The sequence below is a fragment of the Bos javanicus genome, chromosome 3 (assembly GCF_032452875.1).
Source record: "Bos javanicus breed banteng chromosome 3, ARS-OSU_banteng_1.0, whole genome shotgun sequence".
Classification (NCBI taxonomy): Eukaryota; Metazoa; Chordata; class Mammalia; order Artiodactyla; family Bovidae; genus Bos; species Bos javanicus.
In genome coordinates this window covers 109,616,684-109,644,060 of record NC_083870.1, presented here as the reverse complement: position 1 = coordinate 109,644,060, position 27,377 = coordinate 109,616,684, and the positions used below count along the sequence as shown (strand labels likewise).

The window sequence follows — 27,377 nt, the reverse complement described above, 5'->3', positions numbered from 1 at the left end:
CCTGTATTATTTATTTCATTGGTTCTCGCTCCACCTAGTGCAAAACCTGGCACAAAAAGAACACAATAAATATCTGATAAATGAATGTGTTCCCGAAGCCTCAGCTTTCAGAACGGAACTACCTTCTTGGGTCATCTCTGGTTTCCATAGCCTGTGGCTCTGCCCCACCCCCACCCCAGAGTACTCTGGGACCTTTCAGAAAATCAATATAGCTTTCAGTTCTCTAAAGACAAAACTTGTGTTCTCCCTTTCTTGCCGTGTAGGAATTTGCATGTGGCTTGTCCATGGTTGCAGATCCTGAGTTGCAATTCTTTGCTGATCTTGAATAAACCCACCTTTGTTGAAGAAATACCTGGCTGTTTGAAAAAAAAGAAAAGAAAAACAAAACACAGCAATAACTGAGACACGCAGGGGAAAATTCTAGCTTTTTCGGAGCTCTGAGTTGAAGTGTTAATTGCTCAGTCATGTTTGACTCTTGGTGACCCCATGGACTGTAGCCCACCAGGCTCCTCTGTCCATGGAATTCTCCAGGCTAGAATACTGGAGCGAGTGGCCATTCCCTTCTCCAGGGGATCTTCCCAACCCAGGGATCAAACCTGGGTCTCCTGCATTGCAGGTAGATTCTTTGCTGTCTGAGCCACCAGGGAAGTGCTGGCCTACAGGCAATTGACATGCTGGGGACCGTGTTTGTTGTTTCCAAAATTGCATCATGCCTTCTCTGTTCACACTGAGGGTCCTCCATCTGCTCTTGCCATCGAATCATTTAGAAGATTGCTTTTTTATTATGTCACACCATGCATGTCCCAGACATGAAGCCTCATATGAGAAACCTCTTTCAGAATTAGTTCCTGGAAATAGTTGTCCTTGTGGAGGAACTGGTCTGTTTCCTCCTTTCTGATAATAAGTGTGTCAAAACTTCATGTTTTGTGTTTTGCCCTGGCTTCCAGGAAGCTCAAAGTCAAATTTCAGGATCAATCACAGCACCTATGACAACCCTCAAGATGGCTTCCCCTCCCCCTCCCCCCCCCCCAGCAATATGAATCTGCCGAATGAATTAATCTTTCCTGTCATACAGCCATCTCATGTCCTTTTGAGAAAAAGGTGAAGCACACGTGAGTTTCAAAACTATGACAGCAGCAGTGGCAGCAACATGAGGATGTGGGGGAACAGGAGAAGAAGTGACCATCAATCCAGACATGTTGGGTGCTGGTGAGGAGCGGGCCTTCTGGGGCCAGACTGCCTCCATATGAACCTTAGCTCTCCTTATCACTTGCTCAGGACTCTGATGCAAATTACAATTTTTTTTTTTTCTGAATATCTTCATTGTATCTACTTTAAAAGGTCACCATGAGGATTAATGAACCCAGCTCCTACAAACTCCATTGCATGGGGTCTGCCCCAGAGTAAATGTTCAGTATATGTGAGTTTGAAGATTGCACAGAGTTTTGAAGATGACACTGAGCCTGGGTGGCTGGAAAACAAGACCAGAGCCTCACTGAGAGAAGGGTTTGGTTTAAAGGGACTCAGGATGTTGACAGTCACCTGGCGCTTTGTCCCTCAAGGTCTCACCAAGCCTGGGAAGGTTTCAGTGAGGTCGCTTTAATAGTCACGACCTGTCCTTGGCCGGCTTCTAGTCCCATCTGTTCACCAGGATTTCCAGAAGCCTGCAGTTCTTGTCCAGTTATTTCTGGAAGCCTCCAGGGGGGTTTGCTTGGTGTTCGTGAAAGAACCGACCGACTTGAGTTACCCTGTGGCCTCCTTCATGTCCTCTAGCTCCTGCCTCCTGGATGTCCACCATCTGTGAGGTCACCCAAGGCTGCCTCACCACGTGCCAGCTGCCAGGGCCCTCCGAGGGGCACCTATACCTGCTGAGACATGGGTGCTCCCTTTGGACATTCCCCAAAGCCTGAGTAGTGCCAGCATTCCTGCAGACCTCAAGGCATCAAAGTTATATTGAGCTCCTTGAAGAAGAAACAAGTCCAGCCCTCACCTTGGGTCCGGGTCACACTTTGGGTGCTGAAGTCAGCCTGCTCTGTCCCCACAAATCACAGAAATCCTGGGGACAATTGCTTCATTCATAACCCTTACACCTGCTCTCAGCTCCAGTGTGAGTCCTGGGGACAGACCTGGGGACTGGCAGGCTCAGTGTGATGCCCCTGAGGTTCCTTCTCCCCTGCAGCCAAGAGGGAGGGACTGAAGGGAAGGAAGCAGATGAAATCTCTGGGAGACAGAGGGGAGAGGAGGGGGGATCCATGACCCTTGGGTGGGACCCAAGGAAAGGTCTCTGAAGCAGACGGAGCAGGTGCAGCTGTGGTGCGGGAAACGAGGGAGCGCTGCCCAAAGAGGGCAAGGGGGGAGAGAATTTTGAGGGACAGAAGGTGGGCACGTCGTCTCACTTGATGGATAAAGCCTTTGTCTGGGGCTGTGCAAGTGTCTGGGGGACCCCAGCTCTTCAGCTAATGAACCAGGGGACCCACGACTAGTTGCAGCCCTCTCTGGGCCTCAGTATTATATCATAAAATAAATGCATAGAATTCTGAGGACAAGCATAGGAGGATCAAGACAAGGGCTATTTCCAGGTATGGAGGAGAAGAAGAGGACTCCTAGGTCAGGGGGCTGACCTCTGGGGTGGGGAAGGATGGGAGAGAAAGAGGAGGAGAGAAGTCAGGGCTTCCTGCTTGGCGGGGTGGAGGGAGTGCTCTGCACTGGGAATGAGCTGCACACTCTGGCTGGGTCTCTCTCTCCAGGCTCTCCTATGGATGGAGGCTCACCCAGAGTCACGCCCTTCATCTCTTCCTGGGTCTGGTCTTCGGTGGTGTCACCAACAACTTGTTCAGTGGTGTTTCTGAGCTACATGGAGGTGAGAGTGGATGGGATGGATCTGGGGAAGCAGGTCTGGAGAGAGAAAGATGCTCATTGCTGTTGAGGGCAACCACTGGGCAATCTAACTGGGCCAGACACGCAGTCACAGGAAGAACAAGCCTCAGGGACAACAGACTGAGCCCCTGAGTGTCTAGGGGGTTGGGAGGAGGGGAGGCAGCAGAGCAGAGCTGCTTTTTCCAGGAAGCCATCCAGTGGAGGAGATTTCAGAGGTGGGAAGGGATCTGGGGGCATGGAATGAAGGTGAATCGTGCACGCCTGACACAGAGGGACAGAGAACCTGTGGGTGATGGGGACGGCTGTTCTGTTTTGAGGGCGCTTTGGGGTGAGGCCCCAGTACAGCACTCCTCCCTTCCCGCCATGTGTGTGGCCCAGAGCAGGTCCCCTGCAAACCTGGCTGAGTTTGGAGGATGGGGACCCCCAGGAGTTGGTTTATTGCAAGGATTACTGGCAGTGATGGGGCCGGGGTAGTTGAAGGCTAATAGAGAAGGTGGGGCCCCGTCTTTCTGCTTGTGCTTCAGCTGTCCCGGGTCCCACCATACAGCTAATATCCCTGCAGCACTGGGACAGTCAGAGGCATTCACTACCAGGCCCCAAACTTTCTAATGGCTCCCATGGTCTGATGGCTGGATGGGTCCAGGAAAGCCAGCACCAGCCGGTCCTGTCTGTGACTGGCCTCCTGAGGACTGATAAATCCAGCTCAAGGTCAGGTGTCCCTTTGGGCCAAACCCTGGTACTTAGGCCTCAGAATTTTTCCAACAGGTGACATAGGGAACAAAACAATCAGAGGGGTTATTGCTAGGTCAGAGGTTGGGTGCTATGGGATTGGCCAAAAGGGGAGAAGAAAAAGAGTTGGTGTCAGAGGGGACCTGAGCAGAGAGGCCACTGTGAACCACTGCCATGCAGAAGGCGGGGTGAGGAGGAGTCTGGGGAAAGGAGGTGGAACAAGAGGGGAACTTCAGCCCTGGGACTTGTCCAGAGAAATATGGAAGCGGGGAGAACACAAGAGCTGCCACCCTTCTGGTTGGAATTTTCTATAACATAATGCTTTCTGGAAAGATGAAGGGCACAGTCATTTGGCTACAATCACTATGGTGGATGAGAGAGCTGCTGTTGGGTCTGCTGGGGATGCTAACGGGCAGGATCAGAGATTGCAGCAAGATCTGCATGTTCATGGCAGTTTACATGGGTCCAGGCCTCTCACCTGGCTCAGGTGTACCAACAGCCCAAGTCTGGGGCCAGTGATGGATCCAGGGGAAACTCCCCCATAACCATCTTGCCAAGCGGCTGCCAATACCCTTAGGGTTTTAAGAGCCCCAGGGAGTACCACAGGGTGTCTTCTAAGGAAGCCAAAGAGCTTAAGAAGCAGAGATGTGACAAATGTGGGTTACACTCAGGAGAGGTCTAGAATGATGGGTGGATGAGGTCTTAAAACGTGGAAGGGTGATGGGTCCACTCACATGATGGGCAGCCTGAGACCGAGGTCAGTTCTATGTCCAGCAAGCTCTGGGCCTTCAAACATGTCAAAGCAGATACAGGAATGAGGATACTTTGTCTCGTGGGACTTGTTTACAGGCCACTGAAGTGACTCCCTGGGTAAATGGGACTCTTGAAGGAGTGGGGGTTTCAGAGGTGATGAGGAACTGCAACTTTTCACCATGTGGTGCCCTGGTCCTTATCTGCACCTTCTAGCTTCAGGGAGGAAGGAGCAGTGGGCTGATCAGGCCCCTGGATGAGAGTGAGAGTCAAAGGGAAGAACAGGGCCCCTGACTGGAAGGAGCGAGACCCTCCCCATGGCTTCTCTATGTTGCTCTGGGGACTGGGATAGACAAACTCACTGATGAGAAACTCACTGATGAGAAACACAGCCAAGGGCTGTGGGAACAAGCAGGGAAGACCTCGTTGCCCCTAAATACTGCCCTTGGCTCTTCTGAGCCCTGCAGGATGGCTTTGACTGCCTGGTGAGGGGCAGAACTCTAACTAGCTGGGCTTGTTTTTCCCTGGTCCAAGATGGCAGAGGATGTCAAAGACCAATGGCAAACCTGATTTCTGATGGAAGAAGCCCACATGAGAAACTCATCAGAGAACATTTCAGGCATGGAGCCTCAGAAGTTTGTGAGTCAAAAACCTCTTGGTTGGAGTTGATCAGCTTCCTACAACACCCGGGCTTGTCCTTCTGGGTGGGATCACATGGCACTCTGGTGGCCTCGGTGGTGTGAGGGAGGCATCCATCAGCATGTGGGTTCCCTGTGGAATTGAACTGGGAGATTTATGAAGGCTGCTGACTGTGAGAAATGCTCCTCCACTTGGAATACCCAAGTCCAGGGCACCCAGTTCCATCTACATGACAACTGAGAAAGTATATTTGTTTGGGGGCTTAAACAAGAGAGACGTTTCTTTCTCTGTCATTTAGAGGTCCAGGGCTGGTGAGGGGCTTGGGGTGTTTATGGAACAAGGTTCTTGCATGTTATTGCTCCTTACTCTAGGGGTAGCTCTCATCCTCGTGGTTGCAGATGGCAGATCATGTTTAAGGAAACAGATTGGAGGATGGGGTGATGGGCTGCAAAAGGCAAGCTCCAGTTTTCTTTCAAGTGAAGTCCCAGAAGCTGCCACACCACACTGCAGAGCCTGGGCATAAAGATGTCCCAGACCAAGTGAGGTTGGGCCACGTGGGTTTTATCTGGGGGAAGGGGACCTCTGTCAACAGGAGGTGGCGGTTAATGGAACCTGGATACATATGTGGAGATATCTTGACTTGAGCAACAGGACAGGGGAACCAATTGATAGCATTTTAAAAGAAAATTTATTTATTTTTGTCTGTGCTGGGTCTTTATTGCTGCACATGGGCTTTCTTTAGTTGTGGTGAGTGGGGGCTCTTCACTGTGGTCGTTTCTCTTGCTGGGGAGCGCGGGCTCTAGGCACTGGGGCTCAGTTGCTCCGCAGCATGTGGGATCTTCCTGGACCAGGGATGGAACCGTGTCCCTTGCATGGCGGATCTTTTCTCTTCTATTTCCTATTGGGGTGTAGCTGATTAACAATGTTGTGATAGTTTCAGATGGACAGCAAACAGACTCAGCCATACATGTACATGTATCCACTCTCCCCTAAACTCCTCTCTGGTTGGCAGGTGGATTCTTAAAACCACTGGACCAGCAAGGAAGTCCCTGACAGCATTTAAAAATTTTTTTAGCTCTTTATTTAGCATACATAGTATCAAGCTGGTTACCAAAATAGTAATCGAGTTACTGTAACACTTCATTACTGAAAAGTCACTCTTTACAGCCTCGAATCTATTGCGATTTGTAGTAGGTTGAATTTTTTTCTTTTCCGTTATGGTTTACTACAGATTGATTATATTCTTTGCAGCCAAAGATGGAGAAGCTCTATACAGTCAGCAAAAACAAGACCAGGAGCTGACTGTGGCTCAGACCATGAACTCCTTATTGCCAAATTCAGACTTAAATTGAAGAAAGTAGGGAAAACCACTAGACCATTCAGGTACAACCTAAATCAAATCCCTTATGATTATACAGTGGAAGTGAGAAATAGATTTAAGGGCCTAGATCTGATAGATGGAGTGTCTGATGAACTATGGAATGAGGTTCGTGACATTGTACAGGAGACAGGGATCAAGACCATCCCCATGGAAAAGAAATGCAAAAAAGCAAAATGGCTGTCTAGGGAGGCCTTACAAATAGCTGTGAAAAGAAGAGAAGTGAAAAGCAAAGGAGAAAAGGAAAGATATAAGCATCTGAATGCAGAGTTCCAAAAAATAACAAGAAGAGGTAAGAAAGCCTTCCTCAGCGATCAATGCAAAGAAATAGAGGAAAACAACAGAATGGGAAAGACTAGGGATCTCTTCAAGAAAATCAGAGATACCAAGGGAACATTTCATGCAAAGATGTGCTCGATAAAGGACAGAAATGGTATGGACCTAACAGAAGCAGAAGATATTAAGAAGAGATGGCAAGAATACACAAAAGATCTTCACGACCCAGATAATCACGATGGTGTGATCACTGACCTAGAGCCAGACATCCTGGAATGTGAAGTCAAGTGGGCCTTAGAAAGCATCACTATGAACAAAACTAGTGGAGGTGATGGAATTCCAGTTAGCTATTCCAAATCCTGAAAGATGATGCTGTGAAAGTGCTGCACTCAATATGCCAGCAAATTTGGAAAACTCAGCAGTGGCCACAGGACTGGAAAAGGTCAGTTTTCATTCCTATCCCAAAGAAAGGCAATGCAAAAGAATGCTCAAACTACCGCACAATTGCACTCATCTCACACGCTAGTAAAGTAATGCTCAAAATTCTCCAAGCCAGGCTTCAGCAATATGTGAACCATGAACTTCCTGATGTTCAAGCTGGTTTTAGAAAAGGCAGAGGAACCAGAGATCAAATTGCCAACATCTGCTGGATCATGGAAAAAGCAAGAGAGTTCCAGAAAAACATCTATTTCTGCTTTATTGACTATGCCAAAGCCTTTGACTGTGTGGATCACAATAAACTGGAAAATTCTGAAAGAGATGGGAATACCAGACCACCTGATCTGCCTCTTGAGAAATTTGTATGCAGGTCAGGAAGCAACAGTTAGAACAGTTGGAACAACAGACTGGTTCCAAATAGGAAAAGGAGTACGTCAAGGCTGTATATTGTCACCTTGTTTATTTAACTTCTATGCAGAGTACATCATGAGAAACGCTGGACTGGAAGAAGCACAAGCTGGAATCAAGATTGCTGGGAGAAATATCAATCACCTCAGATATGCAGATGACACCACCCTTATGGCAGAAAATGAAGAGGAACTAAAAAGCCTCTTGATGAAAGTGAAAGTGGAGAGTGAAAAAGTAGGCTTAAAGCTCAACATTCAGAAAACAAAGATCATGGCATCTGGTCCCATCACTTCATGGGAAATAGATGGGGAAACAGTGGAAACAGTGTCAGACTTTAGTTTTCTGGGCTCCAAAATCACTACAGATGGTGACTGCAGCCATGAAATTAAAAGACGCTTACTCCTTGGAAGGAAAGTTATGACTATGACAACCTAGATAGCATATTCAAAAGCAGAGACATTACTTTGCCAACAAAGGTTCCTCTAGTCAAGGCTGTGGTTTTTCCTGTGGTCATGTATGGATGTGAGAGTTGGACTGTAAATAAGGCTGAGCGCCGAAGAATTGATGCTTTTGAACTGTGGTGTTGGAGAAGACTGTTGAGAGTCCCTTGGACTGCAAGGAGATCCAACCAGTCCATTCTGAAGGAGATCAGCCCTGGGATTTCTTTGGAAGGAATGATGCTGAAGCTGAAACTCCAGTACTTTGGCCACCTCATGCGAAGAGTTGACTCATTGGAAAAGACTCTGATGCTGGGAGGGATTGGGGGCAGGAGGAGAAGGGGACGACAGAGGATGAGATGGCTGGATGGCATCACTGACTCGATGGATGTGAGTCTGAGTGAACTCTGGGAGCTGGTGATGGACAGGGAGGCCTGGCGTGCTGCGATTCATGGGGTCGTAAAGAGTCGGACATGACTGAGCGACTGATCTGATCTGATCTTAACTATAGAATATTAAATATAGTTCCCTGCGCTATACAATAAGACCTTGTTGTTTATCCATTCTTTTCTTTTTAACTTTTATTTTCATACTGGAGTTTCAGGTGAACAGTGAAGGGATTCAGCCATATATATATATATATATATATATATATATATATATACACACACACACACACACACACACACATGTATCCACTCTCCCCCAAACTCCCCTCTTGTTGGCAGGCAGATTCTTAACCACTGGACAACCAGGGAAGCATTTTGGATTCATGTCGTATTCATATATGGCTTGCTTTGTTCCGGTCACTATTCTAAGCGTTTTATTTGTACTAACTCATTTAGTCTTTATGAGAATCGATGAGGCAGGTACTAGCAACATCGCTATTTTAGAGGTGAACAGGAGAGGTTAAGGAGCCAACGTGGAGTTGCCCAGAAAGTGGCTGAACACGGATGAGCACCCAGGCAGCCTAGCTTTGAAGTATGTGCTCTCGGCTCCTGTGCTGGTCTGTCTGTTGCTCCCTGGGGGCCGCTGCTCTAGGCTTCCTCTTCTGCTGTCCTTCACTGGGGGATGGGGTGGCTTAGCAGGGCCACCAGCCTTGGGAGTGAGTAGGTTAAGGGATGGAACAAGTTGACTGAGGGTACCATTTGCTGCATCATAAGCAGGGCAAGCCCTGGGTGATGCTGGACTGTCCTCAGCACATGGTGTCTCAGCTCAACCTGGGGCTGGAAGCATAAAGCAGACCAGGCCCAGAAGCTGCCCCTTACCTCATGGCAAGCGAGGAGACCTGGGATTTTGCCAGTGTTCAAGGGGCAGGCTGGGGTGAACCCCAGAAAAAGCGACAGATTGCCCTGAGGATGAGAATTTTCCCCAGCGCAGCTCAGGGTGGTTGTGGACCATCATGGCAGGCAATAGGGGCACCCGTAGATTGAACGTAGATTGAGGATTGTGACCCCACCTTCCAGGGAACAAGAGGTGAGGATAAGCCAGCAAGAGTCAGGTTGTGCTGTGGGGGCAGCGACTTCTCAGGCAGGGCATTGGATTCTGCTCTGCTTCGAGAATTACTCACCGAGAGGTTTGGGGAAAATGAGGGAACTTGAGTCCTTCCATACAGGGGAGGACCTGGGGTCATGCAGATGCTGTCTTAGGTGGCCCAGGCCATGGGGATATGAGAAAAGCATGGGCTGGAGAGATTTCAAGGAGGAAGGATCATGAGGACTTGGACACTGATTGGATGTGACCAGGGACACATAACATGGGACACATTTTCTTTCCAGTGGGAGGAAGAGATGACAGTGATCCCAAGCATGACTCGGGCAGCCACACCCTAGGAGGGCTTTCTGGGGACAAGTCCCCACATTGCAGACCATGCTGTGGTTCAGAGAAGGCTTCCGGGCAGAGGCAAGGGGTGAGCAGGCTCTGCTAGAGGTCAGGGGTGCCCTGGAGCCTGCCTCCTGCCCTCTTCCAGGCTGTCAGAACTCTGGAGTCAAGGGGCATGTGGGTGAGCCCAGAGGAGCCCCACACTAGGTAGAGGGCAGGGAGGAGTCCTGGGAGCTCTGGGCCCCCATCTGATAAGGGCAAAGCTTCCCACTCAAGTCTGAGCCTGAGGACAGAGGCCGCAGAAGGCCACGGACCTGTCCATCGGGCTGGTCCTGGAAGCTCTCCAGGGTCCCCAGACACTCTGACTGGGCTCCTCAATCACAGAGACCAGACCTGCTGGTCTGATGACCGTGAGTGTTTATGTCCTGGCCTAAGGGTATGCTGGTCAATTCTTTCCTTTCCTGCTCAAACTCTGGACTGATTGACATCGGTGCCCCCTCTTCCTGCCCAGCTTCTGATTTTACTGCCATTCCTGGGAAAGAGGAATTACCAGCAGGTCTCAAAATAGCACGGCTTCCTCCTGGACATGAGAAAGCAGAAATCAGAAGTGGCACCACTGGGCTGTGAGCCCTAAGCTCAGGATACAGACCTGGGTGCCCCCTGCTTGTCCCATTTCACAGAGAGGGAAACAGAGACCCAAAGAGGGGTGACATTTATAGTCACTGGACAGAGCTGGGAACAACCCTGTCCACCTGCCTGGCCCTTGGAATCTCACCACGCTAATGAGAGTCTGGGTGGGGTTCCCCTCACTTACAGAACCCCCCAGCTGCACCCCACACTCCCCAGGCTCTTTCTTACCTGCAGACCTTGGCTTGTGGGTCCCAAGCCCTCCCCACTGCAGGTGCTGCTTTACCCTCTTCACACCAGCCAGACTATGGTCCCCCAAGTCGGGAACTGGATTTCCTCTTCTCTGAGACCCAGGTCCTCAGCAAAGCCTTGCAGACTTGAGTTGAAGATGTTCCTTTCCCCGTGCTGGGCCCATACACTGGGGCTTGGCGGGAAAGCTGCCTCCGCTGTAACCCCCAACTTGGAGTCCTGTGCTCTTGTCACCACTGGAAGATCTGGGTGGTCCCTGAGCCAGGAAGAAGAACCTGGGGGTCCAGTTCAGGGTCAAAGCTGGTGCCCCTGAGGGCTGGAGAAGCGCGTCTTCTCTCTTCCTCATCGGCCTCTTATGTAGTTCCCATAATGGCCAGCAGGGGGAACTATGCCACAAGCTCTGCCCACCTCAAGTCTTGCTCTGCAAATTCTGCTCTGTCCCTGCTGGGGGCAGGGTTGCAGCCCAGGAAGATTCCATGAATCCTGCCAAGGTCCCTTTGTGGCTCTCTTCCTGCCTCTGCTGAGGGTTTCTGGTGGAGTGGGACGTCTCTCAGGGCTGGCAGAGCCAGGCCTTGAGAAGTTTGAGCACAAGTTCATGGCAAGCCCCTTGCTCCTTGCTGTCCCCATAGGCCTCTCACTGCCCAGGCGGTCTGTTCTCTGTGGGCCTGGGTGTTTCATTCCCCATATACTTCTATGTGCCGTGCACTGCCTGGGGTGCAGCCCACATATCAACTCACGTATTCATCACACAACTGCGTGAGGTAGCTACCCCTTGCACAGATGAGAACATCAACGTCAGGACAGGATACTCAGCTAGCACGCGGGCCTGTAATCTGGCGTCTGTCTAACCCACAGCAGTGTTCTTGCACTGGACTGTAGCCATGTCCTGAAGGAATTACTGATCTTAAGTGAAGGGCTCCAAATGTGGGAGCCTTCTTTCATCCTCCTCCACCCTAATCCTGGGGGACTTTGTCCATCCACATGAGGTCCTAAGATGAGCGAGAAGGGACAGCCTCGAAGAGCAGCGTGGGCCTGCCTGGTCGGCATATCTTATCCTGAGTACCCCACGCCTGCTGCAGGTGCAAAGGGTGGGGGTCAGGTGAGGGAGCGGCCATGGGAACCACAAGGCAGAAAGGGTGCTCTCCCAGCCCTCTGCTTCTTCACCTGCTTCTCCCCTTCCGTCCCTCTCCCTCTGCCCGACTGCATTCCTGTTCTAAGCTCTCTGGATGCCTCGCCCTCCTGACTCTCTCCCCCTTAGTTCTTCCTTTTCCTCTGTCTCTGCTGCTCTGTCAGCTCGTCCTTCTCTTTTTCCGTGTCTCTGTCTCTCTCCAGCAGAATCGGAGTTAAGTGACAAGAGAAAAATGATCCCCTCCTGCCAGGGTTATTAAAATCATGTTCTACAATTGAGCCGCCAGAAGAGCCCCGGTTAATGACGGATGGTGAGGCCACAGCTTCCCCGCAGCTGGGAGTGAGGCGATAGGCTGGCTGCGGGATTACCACCAATTACTCTGGGGCGGAGAGGGAGCAGCTCTGCTTCTCTCCTTCACATCACCTCCTTCCTGCTCCGGGGAGATAAAGTCTCACCCTTGGCAGGAAGGATGGAGCTGGGTGGGTGGGGCAGGTGGGTGGTGGAGGAGGGGCCAAATCCCCAGAAGCCAGCATGACTCACATCTGCAGGGATTATTTCAGTTTACCCAGGGCCTCCACATCTCCTCACAGCAGCCTTGGAGGCAGGCAAATTTCTGAGACCTGTGAAGATCAGGGCTCAGAGAAGTTAGGTAACTTGTCCAAGGTCACACAGCCAATAAATGACACAGCTGGTCCTTGAACTCTCAACTCCAGTGTCTTTTTTATTCATTACCCAACCTTGTCACCATGAACAGAACTCTGGAAAAGATTCTGTTTGGAGGAAAATGACAAACCTTGGTCAATCGGCCTTTGATTCTATTGGCATCGCAGGAAGAGTAAACAAGTATATTGCAGCAAAGTGGATTCAAGTTAGACACTGGGAAGGACTTCCCAAAGAAATGAGCATTAACAGAGACTCTCGAGTCTGTGCTTTTGCCTTCTTCGATGTTCTTTCAGAACAAGAGGGACCATCTTGGCAGTCTTTTCTAAACTAGACAAGGTGCTGGAGTTATGGAAATCTGTCCAATGGAGGTCGAGGGTACTGGGAGTGGGATGTGCCAGAGTTGGGGAGACTTGACAGGGCAAATTGCAGAGGAGATAAGGAGGCCATTTGTTAGACCCAACCCTGGAGCTCAGAGCATGTGGGTGGGAGAAGCCAGGGCCCTTTGGGATGCAGATGCTGCTGTGTGGGTGGGGTCACATCTCCTGAAAATCTGTATGCAGCTCATTAATTTTCCCAGCCTCTCTTTGGGTAGACAACTGAGAAATTATTGTCCCCATTTTGCAGATGAGGCAAATGAGTCTTGAAGAGGGAAGTGGCTTAGTTAAGGTCACACCCTAGTGAGAAGGCCACCAGGGGCTGCAGTGGCCTCTGGCTGCAAGCCACCTTCCCGCCCAACCCCTCATTCTGCTCCAGCCTGGCCACTTGCTCCCCAGAGGACCCCAGAGGTAGGGGGGTGGGGCTGATGCTGGCACTGCAATCTGTGTAGGACGAATGACTATCTCTTTCCCATCTGGATTCTATTATTTTTCAGTTTATCCTGGTCAAAAAGCACAAGATGAACGTCTGGAGGGAAAAAAATATAATCTTTGAGAAAATTGAAAATATATATCATTGTTTGGGGCTGGGGGCTCTGAGGCCCTGGTGTCTGAGTTTCCCTGGCTGACCACTCAGACCTGGCTCAGCCCATCTTGGCAAATGAGGGCACCCCATGGCACCCCCAGGGGATCTTCCTCTCTGGGGTCCATCCGGGACCTGGTCTCCTGGGTGTGTGTGTGGGGGGTCCTCTGGGGGAGGGGAGAAGAGGTGGAGCCACAGCTCCTCAACTTCCTTCCCTGGGGACATGGGCCTGTTCTAGATATTTCGGGGACCTCAGATTATTCTCTGTAGGAGAAAGACCCACTTCAGTGTTAATAGCTGAGGTGTATTGAGCCTTTCTTATGTACCAGGTACTCTTCCAAGCGCTTTTCATGTGTAATAAGTCCTCCACATACGGACCTTCAAGTTGCGAACTTTCAAAGTTACAAACATCCATGTTCACGTGTGAGTCTCCCCTATCGCTGACGACCCTTCAGCGCCGCCGTCTCCCACCTCTCCCTGCCCCGGTAACTCTTCTTGCCTGGTCCCTCGATGCCAGCCCCTGTGTGCCAGCCGCTGTACTGCATGATTGTACTTTTCAGGATACTGTATTGGAAGATTAAGCGTTTCCTTTATTTTGCGTGTGTGTTTTTAATGTATTATTTGGGTGAAAAGTATTATAAACCTATTACAGTACTATATAGCTGTTTGTGTGAGATGGGTACCTAGTCTCAATTTGTTGGACTTATGAACAAACTGGACTTACTAACATGCTCTCCGAACTTGTTCACATGTAGGGGGTTTACTGTACTTTAAGGACTTTCCATTTACTTTATTCCTCACACAGACCCATCTGATAGATGAGGAAGAACAGGCCCAGAGAGCTGAAGAGACTTGTCCGTGTGCACATACCTAGGAAATGGCAAGACATTCAGATCTACTTCTCAACCACTCAGCTACAAAGCCTCCTTTCATTGCAAAGAGAAAGGGGAGAAGGGCGAGGGAGGGAGATCGTTCACACGGTAAGTATGTGAGTGGTGATGACATTTGTCCCCGTGTCTAGCCATGGTGTGTGTGTTCCTTGCGTACCTGGCTGCATCTGTTCCCTCGTCTGTCCCTCCACCAGTCAGCTACTCACTTACATCGCTCTCTCCTGCCGCCTTCCCCCTCCACCACCCATCTATTATCTGTTTATCCATCCATCCATCCACCATCCATCCATCTATTGTCTATATATTCAACTACTAGCTAACCTGCCACCCATCCATTCATTATCTATGTATCATCTATGACCAGTTTTTGAGTGTGGGGTCACGTGTATGTTGGGATGCTCCCCAGGATGTCTGTGTACTCTCGTGCACATCTGAATGTGTCTGATAGGTGTCAGTATATATTCAGGTGTCCAGACATGTAATCCACTCCACTCCCTCACTGGAGGCCCTTCCCCCACACCTGAAAAGCCACCTGAGGGAGTGGAGAGAGGCCTGGCACGCCTGCCCTGGGCCCTGGCTCCCCTTCCAGCCCCAGCGGATAGTTAATTAAATCCCTTTCCCAACAAGTGTGGTAATTAGTGCTAATGGTTGGCAGCTGAAGAGGCTCCTGCTGTGTGTGTGGGGGGTTGGGAATGGTGGGTACGTGTGTGTGGAGGAGGGCCTTCTCGGCTCTGGAAACGCCTGGGGAGAGGACGTGGGCTTTGTAGCTCCTTGCTCTTCCCTCTCTCCTTGTCCCCTGAGGCTCCAGAAGGCTGGTGTGTGGTGTGCCTGCCTGCCTAGGAAGGGCCTGGTTGTGGTGCCCTTGGCCTGAGTTCTCTGGCCCTCTGGGGGTCTGAGGGTGTGCTTCTGTGTATGTGGGTGCTCATGTGCTCACGGGCCTGTGTACACCAAGGCCACTACTGTGTGCTTTGCGCTGTGGGTATAAGAGACCGTATATGAGAGCAACAGTGGTGTGAACGGCGCACCTGGGGTTGTGCAACGGGGTGGTCCCGATTCATGGAGCCCGAGTCTGTGTGTCCATGACATGTGCCCGATTGTGTGTTTTTGGATGTCCTTTGTGTGTGCTCAGGACATGTGTGTGTGTGTGTGTGTGTGTGTAAAGAAGAGCGAAGAGCAGCAGGGCAACCCACTTCCGGGCCTGACTGACACCCCTTGCAAATAAATGTGACAATGAAATATAGTCCTGGAATTGCTTTGGATGCTCCGTCAAGCAGGCAACACGGAATAGGTGAAGTTGTAAAGTGTTCCCTGGGGAGCTGCAGCGGCTGAGTGACAGCCTGTCCCCGCTCCCGCCTCCCCACCCGGCCCTCCCCTTGTGGCCCGGCTGACGCTGCTGGTTCTGGCCCACAGCCGGGGCACTGGGGCCCCGTCTCCATGGCTGTTTGGAGGGTGAAGGGCAGAGTTGATCTGCCAGGGCTTCCTTGCTTCGTGTTTGTCTCACCACTCAATTGGACAGCCCCAGAAGAGGGCTCCATGTTCCCGTTGAATGCATGCAAAGTATGTCCAGTCCCTCATGCTGTGCCCTCAGTCTGGGCTCTCTGTGGACAGGCCATGTCTCCCCTCTCAGACTGGGCTCCCTGAGGACAGGTTATGTCTCCCCACTCAGACTGGGCTCCCTGAGGACAGGTTATGTCTCCCCATTCAAACTGGGCTCCCTGTGGACAGGGCATGTCTCCCCACTCAGACTCTGCTCCCTGAGGGCAGACCAAGTGTTTCCCCTCAGACTGGGCTCCCTGTGGACAGGCCATGTCTCCTCTCTCAGATTATGCTCTCTGAGGACAGGCCAAGTCTCCCCCCTCAGACTGGGCTCCCTGAGGACAGGCCATGTCTCCCCTCTCAGACTGGGCTCCCTGAGGACAGGTTATGTCTCCCCACTCAGACTGGGCTCCCTGAGGACAGGCATGTCTCCTCTCTCAGATTCTGCTGAGGACAGGCCAAGTCTCCCCCCTCAGACTGGGCTCCCTGAGGACAGGCCATGTCTCCCCTCTCAGACTGGGCTCCCTGAGGACAGGTTATGTCTCCCCACTCAGACTGGGCTCCCTGAGGACAGGCATGTCTCCTCTCTCAGATTCTGCTGAGGACAGGCCAAGTCTCCCACCTCAGACTGGGCTCCCTGAGGACAGGCCTTGTCTCCCCCCTCAGACTGATCTTCTTGAGGTGGGCTATATCTCCCTCCTCAGGCTGAAGCTCCAGAGGGCACAGTTCTTTCCCCCTTCCTTGAAGGTGGGGCATTTCCTCTGAGACTGGAAGACCCTTCAAGAGAATGTCAGTATCCCTAGGCTTGCCCCAGGCCCCCTCCAGCTCGTATACTGTGAATACACATCTGGTTGAAGGCGCGCCAGTGCATGAACCTTTGGAAGCCGAAGAGCAAAGTTTCACCTAGGTTTTCAAGACCTGGGTTCAAATCCCACATGTGGTGACTGACTAGCTGTGACCTCAGGTGGGTTCCCCTTCCTCTGCACCCCTCAGGGAAGATGGAGGGAGTAACAGCTTGTGCAAAGCCAGGGTGCTGCTTGAGGCCCTGGCCAATGGGCTGTAGGAGATGCCTTTTTTTAAATCACAAAGAGGCCTTCTGCGCGCCATACCCCGTGTCCTCCTGGGCAGCACCTTTTTTTAATCCTTTAGCCTAAAGAGGGACCTTGTTAAAATTCACACCCCAACACCAGCGACCGTGGGTATCTGGGTACGGGGAGGACCAGTGAGACAGGTGTGGGAAGCACTTGCTCAGTGCCCGGCCCTGGGCGGGCACCCGCGGGGGCAGCGCCACCTCTGATGGGTGGCCGTGGGGGTCAGGGTGAGTCTGGGCCTGAAAGCTCTGTGGGGGACACTTTGGTCTCTTCGTTTCACCTCTTTATTTTGGGGGTGACCACCTGTCCTTAGAACCAGAGGTCGTGTGTGTGTGTGAGAGAGAGAGACACAGAGAGATTCCGGAAGGGAGGCAGTGCTGGAAATAGAAGAAGGGACTCGGTGGTGAGGGGACATGAGAGTTTGGCTGAGGGCACCAAGGGGTCGACTGAAGGCCAGTTTGGAAGATTAAAAGTTGGGCTAAGAGCCTCCAGGATGAAGAGCAAAAGTCATGGCTGCAGATCGTGTCTCCTGCCGGGGCCGGGATGCTTGGTTGAGATGGAGATGACACTGGGAGGAGGAGACATGGACGTTATGGTCCCTTCAAGGCCTATAAAGCCTGTGCAGAAGCTCTCTTCCCCTCAAGCTGGGTCCTCTCCACCGCCTGCAGGGACATCACTGGGGTTACTGCCCTTCCTGGGAACCTGCCTGCTTCTTCCTTTCTCTGTGCACGAGGGATCCCAGGCTGGGAATAGAGGCCACGCACGGGGAAAGGCTCTTGCCCCCTGTCCAGTGTCTCCCGCAGCAAGTCCTAGGGAGGGCCATGGCCAGGTAAGGCCGTCTCTTCCCCTGACCTGTCTCTGGGGAGTAGGGTGCCTCCTGCTCAGAGGGAAGACCACAAACCCCATGAGGGCCTGAACTGTGGCTTCTTCCCCGGGGGCATTCTTAGCTCCTGGCACATAAATAGCTGCTCAGTATTCATTTCACAAGCATGTTCGGACACCAGGATCCACTCTCCTGTAGGTGTAGCCTCAGTGCTGCTCATGGAACGAGGACAGCTGACTGAGACTGCTTGGCTGGTAGAATGTTCAGGGTGTCGACAGGTAGCGTGTTCCACAGGGTGAGGGGCAGCAAGGTCCTGGGTGCAGCCTCACCCGGAGAGAAGGGTTTTCCACAGGCTTTATGAGTCCCAAAGGGACCATAATGTCCATGTCTTCTCCTCCCAATGTCATCTCCATCTCAACCAGACATCTGGGCCCCGGCAGGAGAGACGATTTGCAGCTATGAATTTTGCTCTTCATCCTGGAGGCTCTTGCTGCTGCTGCTGCTAAGTCGCTTCAGTCGTGTCTGACTCTGTGCGACCCCATAGACGGCAGCCCCCCAGGCTCCCCCGTCCCTGGGATTCTCCAGGCAAGAACACTGGAGTGGGTTGCCATTTCCTTCTCCAATGCATGAAAGTGAAAAAATAAAGTGAAGTCACTCAGTCGTGTCCGACTCCTAGTGACCCCATGGAGGCTCTTAGCTCAACTTTTAACCTTCCAAACTGGCCTACAGTTGACTCCTTGGTGCCCTCAGCCAAACTTGAAAATTCCCGAATTCTAGACTATGCAGCCCAGTCAGACAGAAAGGGACGTTTCTACCTTTCCCAACCGTGACCCAGGTTTACAGGTGGCAGTAATTAGACCCAGGTTGGAGGCCTCTGGGTTTAATAGAGGTGTGGATTCTGGCCAATTTAGTCAGGAAGAAAAAGAACAAAGGAATCCGTGATGCAGATGTATGATTGTTTAACACCACTCTAGCTTTCCCTGGGAAGAGAATGGGGGAAGGAGCTGGGTTTGAAAGTGTCTGCCCACGCCTAGTTGCTACTAATTTCATTTTAATATCAGGCCATTGTATAAGGAATAATTACATCCCTCCACAGATCACGTGAGAGACAGAAGGTGAGCATGGGCAGGCAGAGTGTGGAGGGTCAGAAGCGCAAGGCTTGGCTCACCTGCTAACGGCAGGGCAGCCCCGCGTAAGTTCCCGAGCCACTCCGTGCCTCAGCTTCCTCATCTGTAAGAAAAGAATGATACTTTCTTTGCAGGGTGTTGTGAGTATGAATTGGAATTATGCACACTAAGTGTTAAGTGCTAAGCCTGCTGTGGAGTAAAACAGTAACTATTACTATATTGTTACGGGGCTTCCCTGGTGGCTCAGCAGTAAAGAATCCGCCGGCCAATGCAGGAGGTCAGGAAGGTCCCCTGGAGGAGGAAACAATCCACTTCAATATTCTTGCCTGGAGATCCCATGGACAGAGGAACCTGGCGGGCTTCAGTCCATGGGGTTGCAAAGAGTCAGACACGACTGAGCACATGTGCCAGCGCGCGCGTGCACACACACACACACACACACACACACTATATTGTTACACTTAGGTGTTTGTATATGTGTGTGTGTGTGTATGTGAGACCAACACCCCTCGTGTGTGTGTGTGTGTGTGTGTGTGTGTGTGTGTGTGTGTGATGGACACTGTGTATGTGTGTGCTATGAGGGACACATGAGTGTCCTCACTCATGACCTGTGCGTGAGTGTCTTTGTGATGGGCACCCACATGTGTGTCCATGTGTGATGGCCTCAGGCCTGTTGAGGTCTGTGTATTAAGAGCCGACTGGAGGACAAAACACTTGACTGAGAACTGAGTTCTGGGAGTTTGGTTGCTGTTCCCACCATATGCTTGTTATGGGTGACCTTGAGCAGGCCATTGTACCTGTTTCCTTATCTGTAAAATTGTGCTGAAATGATCATGGTAATCATGGTCAGTGTTAAATGAGTGCTTACCTTGTGCTGGAATAATGAAGCTGGCCCTGGGCCCTCCCAGGATGGCATTAGACTCCAGGGTGGTGCCGAAGTGTCTTCCCAGCCGAGGTGTTCTGGGCACTCAGGAGGGGAGGTAGTTGGGGATGTGTGTGTGTGAGTGGGTGTGTGTGCACAGCAGTGTCTTTCTCTGAATCTGTTTCCAGGCTGGGCTGAATGAATACACACCTATGTACAGACACCCCCATGGACCTGAGTGTACACACACACCACCCACATGGCCACACCTGTGGTTTCACACATGCACACCCAGGTCAGTGCACTTACCCACATCCCCCCCATGCAGATGTATATGCGCCCTCCCACTCCCACGCTGGCCCTGTTTCATCCACGCACTCACATCTGTGCACTAGCCCAGGTACTCCCTGGCCCCGTAATTGACAGAGGCTAAACCACGTGCTATCCCTGGGTGCCCGTCCATCACTAACAGATTTGTCAGTTTTCCAGGGCCGCTGCTCTAACAACACACCACAGACTGGGTGGTTTCACAGAAGTTAATTTTCCCAACTGTGGAGGCTAGAATTTTGAGATCAGGGTGTTGAAAGGGGTGGTTTCCTCCGAGGCCTCGCTGGCTTGTAGGTGGCCGTCTTCTCCCTGCGTCCTCATGTGGTCTTGTCTCTGTGTGCGCCTGTGTCCTAGTCACCCGTCTTACAAGGACACCAGCCATACGTGCATCAGATGAGGGCCCATCCTGAAGACCTCATTTTACCATCATTACCTCTTTAAGGACTCACTCTCCAGGACTTCCCTGCCCGTCCAGTAGTTGGGGCACCGCACTTCCACTGCAGGGTTTGTGAGTTTGATCCCTGGTAGGGGAACTAAGATCCTGCATGCCTCATGGTGCAGCCAAAAAATAGAAAACAAACAAACAAACAAAACAAACCCTCTTTCCAAAAACAGTCACATTTGAGATACTGCGAATGAGAATGTCAACACAGAAGTTTTGGGGGACACAGTTCAGCTTGTAACCCTGGGAGAAACTCTCCAACACAATGTTCTCTGTAAAAAACACCTTGAACCAACTCTGCTTCAGTTTCCTCATCTGTAAGATGGGGATAGTAACTGTATCTCCCCTGTAAAGTTGTTGTGAAAATCAACCAGTTAATCTACAGAAGTTCTTAGGGTAGTTCCTGGCACACAGTAAGTGCTCAATAAATACTGGCTGTTTTGTGGTCATTTCTTAGTATTAATATATATTATTGAGTTTTACATTTGCTGCATTATCAGTGATTCTGTGCCTGTAATGAGTAGTAGTAAGTCCAGGCAGCCAGGGGCTATGGGCTTGGCCCAGATCTCTAAGGTGGGCTTCCTGCTGTGTACTGATGGCTGAGGAGATTGTGTCTACACTTGTCAGATTTTCTTGCATACCTTCAGTGACGGGGAGCTGATTTCCTCCCAGAGCAACCTTGATAGGAAGTTCTTTCTGAGTGCTGCCCTGAGTAGCAGCGTATCATTCTGCCCATGCTTCTTCCTTCTGCCCTCTATGGCCAGTCAGCAAGCCCACTTCCATTTCTAAATGGTTTTCCTGGGGAACAGCAAGCCTCCAATATTTCTTTTGTTAGCTGAATTATGGTGCATTCAGGTCCTCAGCCTATACAAGCGAGGCAGACTTTTAAAGAAAATGTTAATAGCTTTATTATTTTTCTTGATTTAAAAATGTAACACATGGTCGTTAGAAAAATTCAGACAATACAGAAAAATACAAAGAAGAACGTAAAACCACCCATCACCCCAGCAACCAGAGATAACCGGTGTTAACATCCTTTAATTTAATTTTTGAATAGGCAATACATTCACAGGGTTCAAAATTTAAAAAATTATAAAAGAGTATTATTCAGGGAAAAATTTCCCTCCCACGCTCCTGTCCTCTAACCTTAGTTCTCCTCCTCGCAGACTGAAAAATAGTTATTAATTTCTTATGCAAGTTTCCAGGGACATTTTAAGGTATAGAAGGCTATTTTAAGATCTTTTTAAGATAATATCAGGCTATTTTAAAGGATATTTTAAGCTCTGTAAAGATACACACACACATACGCTTTTCCCTCCCCAACCTCATTTTTTAAAAATTTTTATTGGAGTGTAGTTGATTTATTTTTATTTGTTTGTTTGCACTGGTTTTTTTGTGGCTGTGCTCAGGCTTTCTCGACTGTGGTGAGCAGGGGCTACTTTCTGGCTGCAGCGCGCAGGCTCCTCATTGCAGTGGGCTTCTCTTGTTAGGGGGCACGGGCTCTAGGTGTGCTGCGTCAGTACTCATGGCACACGGACTCAGTTGCTCCGTGGGACGTGGAATTTTCCTACAGACCAGGGATCGCAGGTGAATTCTTAGCTACTGGACCACCAGGGAAGTCTCCCACCCTCGTTTCTGTTTACCTGCTTTGTTCGCTAAACAGCACACAGTGGAACCCTTTACCAATCCATTTTCTTTTTTTTTTTACCAATCCGTTTTCAAAGAGCAGATATTTTACCTTTTCCTGTTACACTTTGTTTTCTTGGCCCGAATGCACTGTTTTGGACTATAAGGGTCAGCTGACATCCTTCTGTTGGCCCTTCCAGCTTTATGACATCTTGTCATCTTCAGGTGTATTTGCAATGATCCTCCCCAGTGACGTGGCCTCTGAACCATTTAATCAACACTCAGCGCAGCTTCAATCAACACACGACAATATTTTTACCCAGCCCACATATTACAGAAATCAATGCGGCTCTCCCAGGAGAGGATTGCACGTGTTTCTGAAAGATCTAAAGTGTCTTCTCTTGGAACTGCTATTCGACGTGGAGGTTTGCAGGACATACGTTTTTAAGTGAATTGTTGGCTCCTGGTGACTTCTCTTTTCTTCCTGAAATGTTCACAAATGACTAATCACAAACCACAGTGAGCAGCCTACCCGCTGGGTATGGTTATGGACTCTACATACCTTAGGTCATTTGCTCCCCCAAATAACCTTATAAGGAAGGTATTATTACCATCTCCAACTTATAGGTAAGGAAGCAGTCTCAGAGACGTGAAGTAATTTGCCTGAGGCCACACAGCTTGCAGGGGGCAGAACCCTGCTTAAAGTCCGGGTCTATCTGCTTCCGGGGCCGCTCTTGGCTTCCCCACTTTACTGCCAGTGTATCACGTCTGCTGAATAATGTGCTGAGGAATTTTGCCAAGGATTGGCGCCAATCTTATGCCCCTGCACCACTGCTATCCTGTTAGGCCTACTTGGCACAGTGGTCCAGGCTCCTTCGTGGGGTCTCTTTTTCACCAGCTCCAGAGAATTTACTCAATGGGTCACCTGTGCTTCTCCACCCTTGTGAATTTCCTTAATGGAGCTCTGTGGAGTGGGAATTCATAGGAACTGCAGCAGCAGATGTGAGCCAACCACGGACAACCAAGGCTGTTCATGTGGTTGTCCTTGTGAGGACTTGGGTACAGTGTTGCAAAGAGTAATGATTAAAGGCAGAGAGATTAAGGGTAAAGATTAAGGCTGAGACCACTAGGATTTCAACCAGGTTCCATGCCTTCCTGCTGTATTACCTTGGACAAGTTACTTAATCTCTCTGGACCTCAGTCTTCACATCTGTAAAGTGGGGAGAATAACTGAGCCCACGTGTGGAACACTCAGTAAATTTACCATTCCTTATTAGTATGGCCATTCCAACCTCATTTGTTAGACTTCAGTTCCCTGGATCCTCCTCTCTCGCCCCAGTTTCCTCCATTAGTCCTCCTCAGATGGAGCAGTTCAGGTCCTTGGCTGGGCAGGGCAGTGCCGTGGCTGGAAGGATCAACAGTTTTGGTACCCATCCTTGCGGCTTCCAGTGTAGGGTTTAATGGAGCAGCCAGGTCCGGAGAGGGGGAACCGGGGCCTGGCTCTGTCCTGTCTCCCACTCTGCCCACTCCTTTCCATCAGCCCCCGAGGAGACACCGGTTCCCTGGTCCCTCCTGGAGGAGGGTAGCTCCCCACACACCCCTCCCTCACCCTGTGACAGCTCAGTGTTTCTGTGCTTCTGGGCCTCTCCTAGGGAGACACTGGCTTTATGTCCTGTGTCCTTACGTAGATCAGGGGCTCTCCTGGGAAGGGACCACGTGTCCTCCTTCAGACCAGTGCCCACCTGCCCCTACCTTGGCTACATCTCCTCCTTCAGCCTGGGGCCCCCAATAATGGGTGTCTTTCCCCTCCACTGGAACAGGGGTGAGGCTGCTCTGTTCTGACTGTTGCCTTGTGCCTCTCAGAATAGGGGTGCCCAGAGAGTTGTGCCTCTCCAGACCAGGGCCCTCTGCAGACGTGAGTAGGGTCTCCCCATCAGGAAGCTCCCTGGGAGTCAGAAATGTGTCTCTCCCTTTATTTTGGGGATGCTCAGAGTAGAGCCTGTCTCTTCCCTCTCAGTCTGGGGCTCTCCAGGGACAAGGGTTGTGATTTCCTGCTCAGATTGGGGCTTTCCCGGGTCAAGTTGTGTCTCCTCCCCTTCAGCCAGGTCTCTCCTGGATGGGTCTGACTCTTCCTTCAGGCTAGGGCACTTGGGCTGGGCACTGTAGCCCCTGCTGCTGCCCCCGCCTCTCCCGCCCTAGCCAGGAGTTCAGTGCCAGGCAAGTAATTGAATTCCTGCACGTTAACAAGTCAATCATGGAGTCTTAATGAGTCCTGAGTAATCTCAGACATGCGTGTTAATTAAATAGCTGTCCTGGTTCTAATCCGCTGGAAGTTAATCATTGGGGAATTAGGAAGTGTCAGCCAGGGAACTTCATTAAGGCAGTGAGGGTGGGGCGTGGCCAGGGGAGGGAAAGAGCCAGGGATCCAGGGGCAGGAGTGCCCTGTCCTGAGTTCTAAGACTGCAGTGGGGTAGGCATCAGAGGAGTAGGGGTGCAGGGATCCCACCTCCTTCTCTGGGCATCAGGGTCAGGAGCCTCCCCAACCTCAGTCCTTGATACCCCGCTTTGGTCTGAGCCCTCCTTTACCCCTCAGCTCCCAGCCAGGCTTGCCCACCCTGGCCTGCTTCAGTCTCCTGTCTAGGAAAGCTCAGGAGGAGGCAACATCATACACAAAGTACACATAATAGGGAGAGTGGAGGAGGGCTCTGCAAACAGAGGTTCTCTAGATCCTGCTGGTGTTTGCCCCCCTCCCACCCTGTCTCCAATACCCTGCACCCTCCTTAGTCCCCCTGGAGGCAGAACTTCTCTGGAGGGCATCACCTGCTCACCCCCTCAGACTTCCAGTGGGTCTGGCCAATGGGAGAATTCTGTTGGGTGGCAGCCTGTTGGTTCCTTTAATCCTACACGCACCCCTGCAGACAGTCCAGTCATTAAACCTTCTCTTGGAGTCATTTGAATTAGCAGTCTCCTCCCTGCCAGAGCCCTGACTGAGGTTTTGAATAACCACTCGGGGCTTAGACTGTGGCTCCATCAAATGATTTGGTCTCTATAGTGGTTAAATATGGCTACACCACACATTCTTTGCCATTCCTCCTACTGAGAGTTGGAGCATGTTTTCTCTCTCTTTGAATTTAAGCTGGCATCTGACAGCTTTTACCAATATCAAAAGTGAGACTGTCTAACTTCCAAGGCCATGTAAAAAGGTCTGAAAATTCCACTTTTGTTGCTTATAATACTCTCTCTTGGAAACAGGCTGCCATGTACAGCCTGACATCCTGAGACCGCCATATTGTGAGGAAGCCCAAGCAAGCCACACGGGGTGGGGTGGTGGTAATGGTGGTGATGGTGGTGGTGGGATTGTGGTGGTGGTGATGGTGGTGGTGGTGATGGTGGTGGTGGGATTGTGGTGGTGGGCTTGTGGTGGTGGTGATGGTGGTGATGGTGGTGGTGGGCTTGTGGTGGTGATGGTGGTGGTGGTAATGGTGGTGGTGATGGTGGCGGTGGTGATGGTGGTGGTGGGGTTGTGGTGGTGGGGTGGTGATGGGGGTGGTGATGTTGGTGGGGTGGTGGTGGTGATGGTAGTGATGGTGGGATGGTGGTGGTGGTGGTGGGGGTTGTGGTGGTGGTGGTGGCAGTGATGGTGGTGGTGGTGGTGGTGGGATTCTGGTGGGGTTGTGGTGGTGGTGGGGTTGTGGTGATGGTAGTGATGGTGATGGTAGTGATGGTGGTAGTGGTGATGGTGGTGGGGTGGTGGTGGTGATGGTGGTGATGCTGGTGGTGGTGGTGATGGTAGTGGTGATGGTGGGGTAGTGGTGATGGTGGGGTAATAGTGATGGTGGGGTGATGGTGGTGATGGTGGTGGTGATGGTGGTGGTGGGGTGGTGGTGATGGTGGTGGTGGTAATGGTGGTGGTGATGGTGGTGGTGGTAATGGTGGTGGTGATGGTGGGGTAGTGGTGATGGTGGGGTAATAGTGATGGTGGGGTGATGGTGGTGATGGTGGTGGTGATGGTGGTGGTGGGGTGGTGGTAATGGTGGTGGTGATGGTGGGGTGGTGGTGATGGTGGGGTAGTGGTGATGGTGGGGTGATGGTGGTGATGGTGGGGTGATGGTGGTGATGGTGGTGGTGATGGTGGTGGTGGGGTGGTGGTGATGGTGGTGGTGGTAATGGTGGTGGTGATGGTGGGGTAGTGGTGATGGTGGGGTAATAGTGATGGTGGGGTGATGGTGGTGATGGTGGTGGTGATGGTGGTGGTGGGGTGGTGGTGATGGTGGTGGTGAGGTGGTGGTGATGGTGGTGGTGATGGTGGTGGTGAGGTGGTGGTGATGGTGGTATTGGTGAGGTGGTGGTGATGGTGGTGGCGATGGTGATGGTGGTGGCGGTGGTGATGATGGTGGTGGGGTGGTGGTGAGATTGTGGTGGTGATGGTGGTAGGGTGGTGGTGAGACTGTGATGGTGATGGTGGTGGGGTGGTGATGGTGGTGGTGGTGGTGATGGTAGTGGTGGTAATGGTGGTGGTGATGGTGGCAGTGGTGATGGTGGTGGTGGGGTGGTGGTGGTGGGGTTGTGGTGGTGATGGTGGTGATGGTGATGGTGGTGTGGTGGTGATGGTGGTGGGGTGGTGGTGAGATTGCGGTGGTGATGGTGGTGGTGGGATGGTGGTGGTGGGATTGTGGTGGTGATGGTGGTGATGGTGGTGGTGAGATTGTGGTGGTGGTGATGGTGGTGGTGGTGGTGGTGGTGGGCTTGCAGAGGTGATGGTGGTGGTGGTAATGGTGGTGGTGATGGTGGTGGTGGGGTGGTGGTGGTGTTGGTGGTGGTGGGGTGGTGATGGTGGTGGTGGTGGTGGTGGTGGTGGGATTGTGGTGGTGGGCTTGTGGTGGTGGTGATGGTGGTGATGGTGGTGGTGAGATTGTGGTGGTAGTGATGGTGGTGGTGGTGGTGGTGATAGTGGTGGTGGGATTGTGGTGGTAGTGATGGTGGTGATGGTGTGGTGGGGTGGTGGTGGTGGTGAGATTGTGGTGGTGATGGTAGTGCCAGTGGTGATGGTGGTGATGGTGGTGATTGTGGTGGTGGGATTCTGGTAGGGTGGTGGTGGTGGTAACGGTGGTGGTGGTGGTGGGAGAGACCATGTGGAGCAGCACAGAGGCCCCAGACCTCTGAGTGAGACCTTGGGCTTTCCAGCCTGATCCGTTTGCCAGTTGAATGCAGCCAGTACAGGACTCCAGCTGAATCTGCACAGAGCAGAGAAACCACCCAGATGACTCCTGTCCCA

At 51.4% G+C, this 27,377-nt stretch overlaps 1 long non-coding RNA gene across 1 annotated transcript; it reads left to right on the top strand.

Moving 5' to 3' along the window:
- The first annotated feature begins 1,322 nt into the window (after positions 1–1,322).
- LOC133244836 (uncharacterized) lies at positions 1,323–19,385 on the top strand. Its single transcript, XR_009735532.1, has 4 exons — positions 1,323–2,107; positions 2,748–2,860; positions 4,891–4,995; positions 14,184–19,385. It is a non-coding gene; the product is annotated as an uncharacterized LOC133244836 (long non-coding RNA).
- The last annotated feature ends 7,992 nt before the right edge of the window (positions 19,386–27,377 follow it).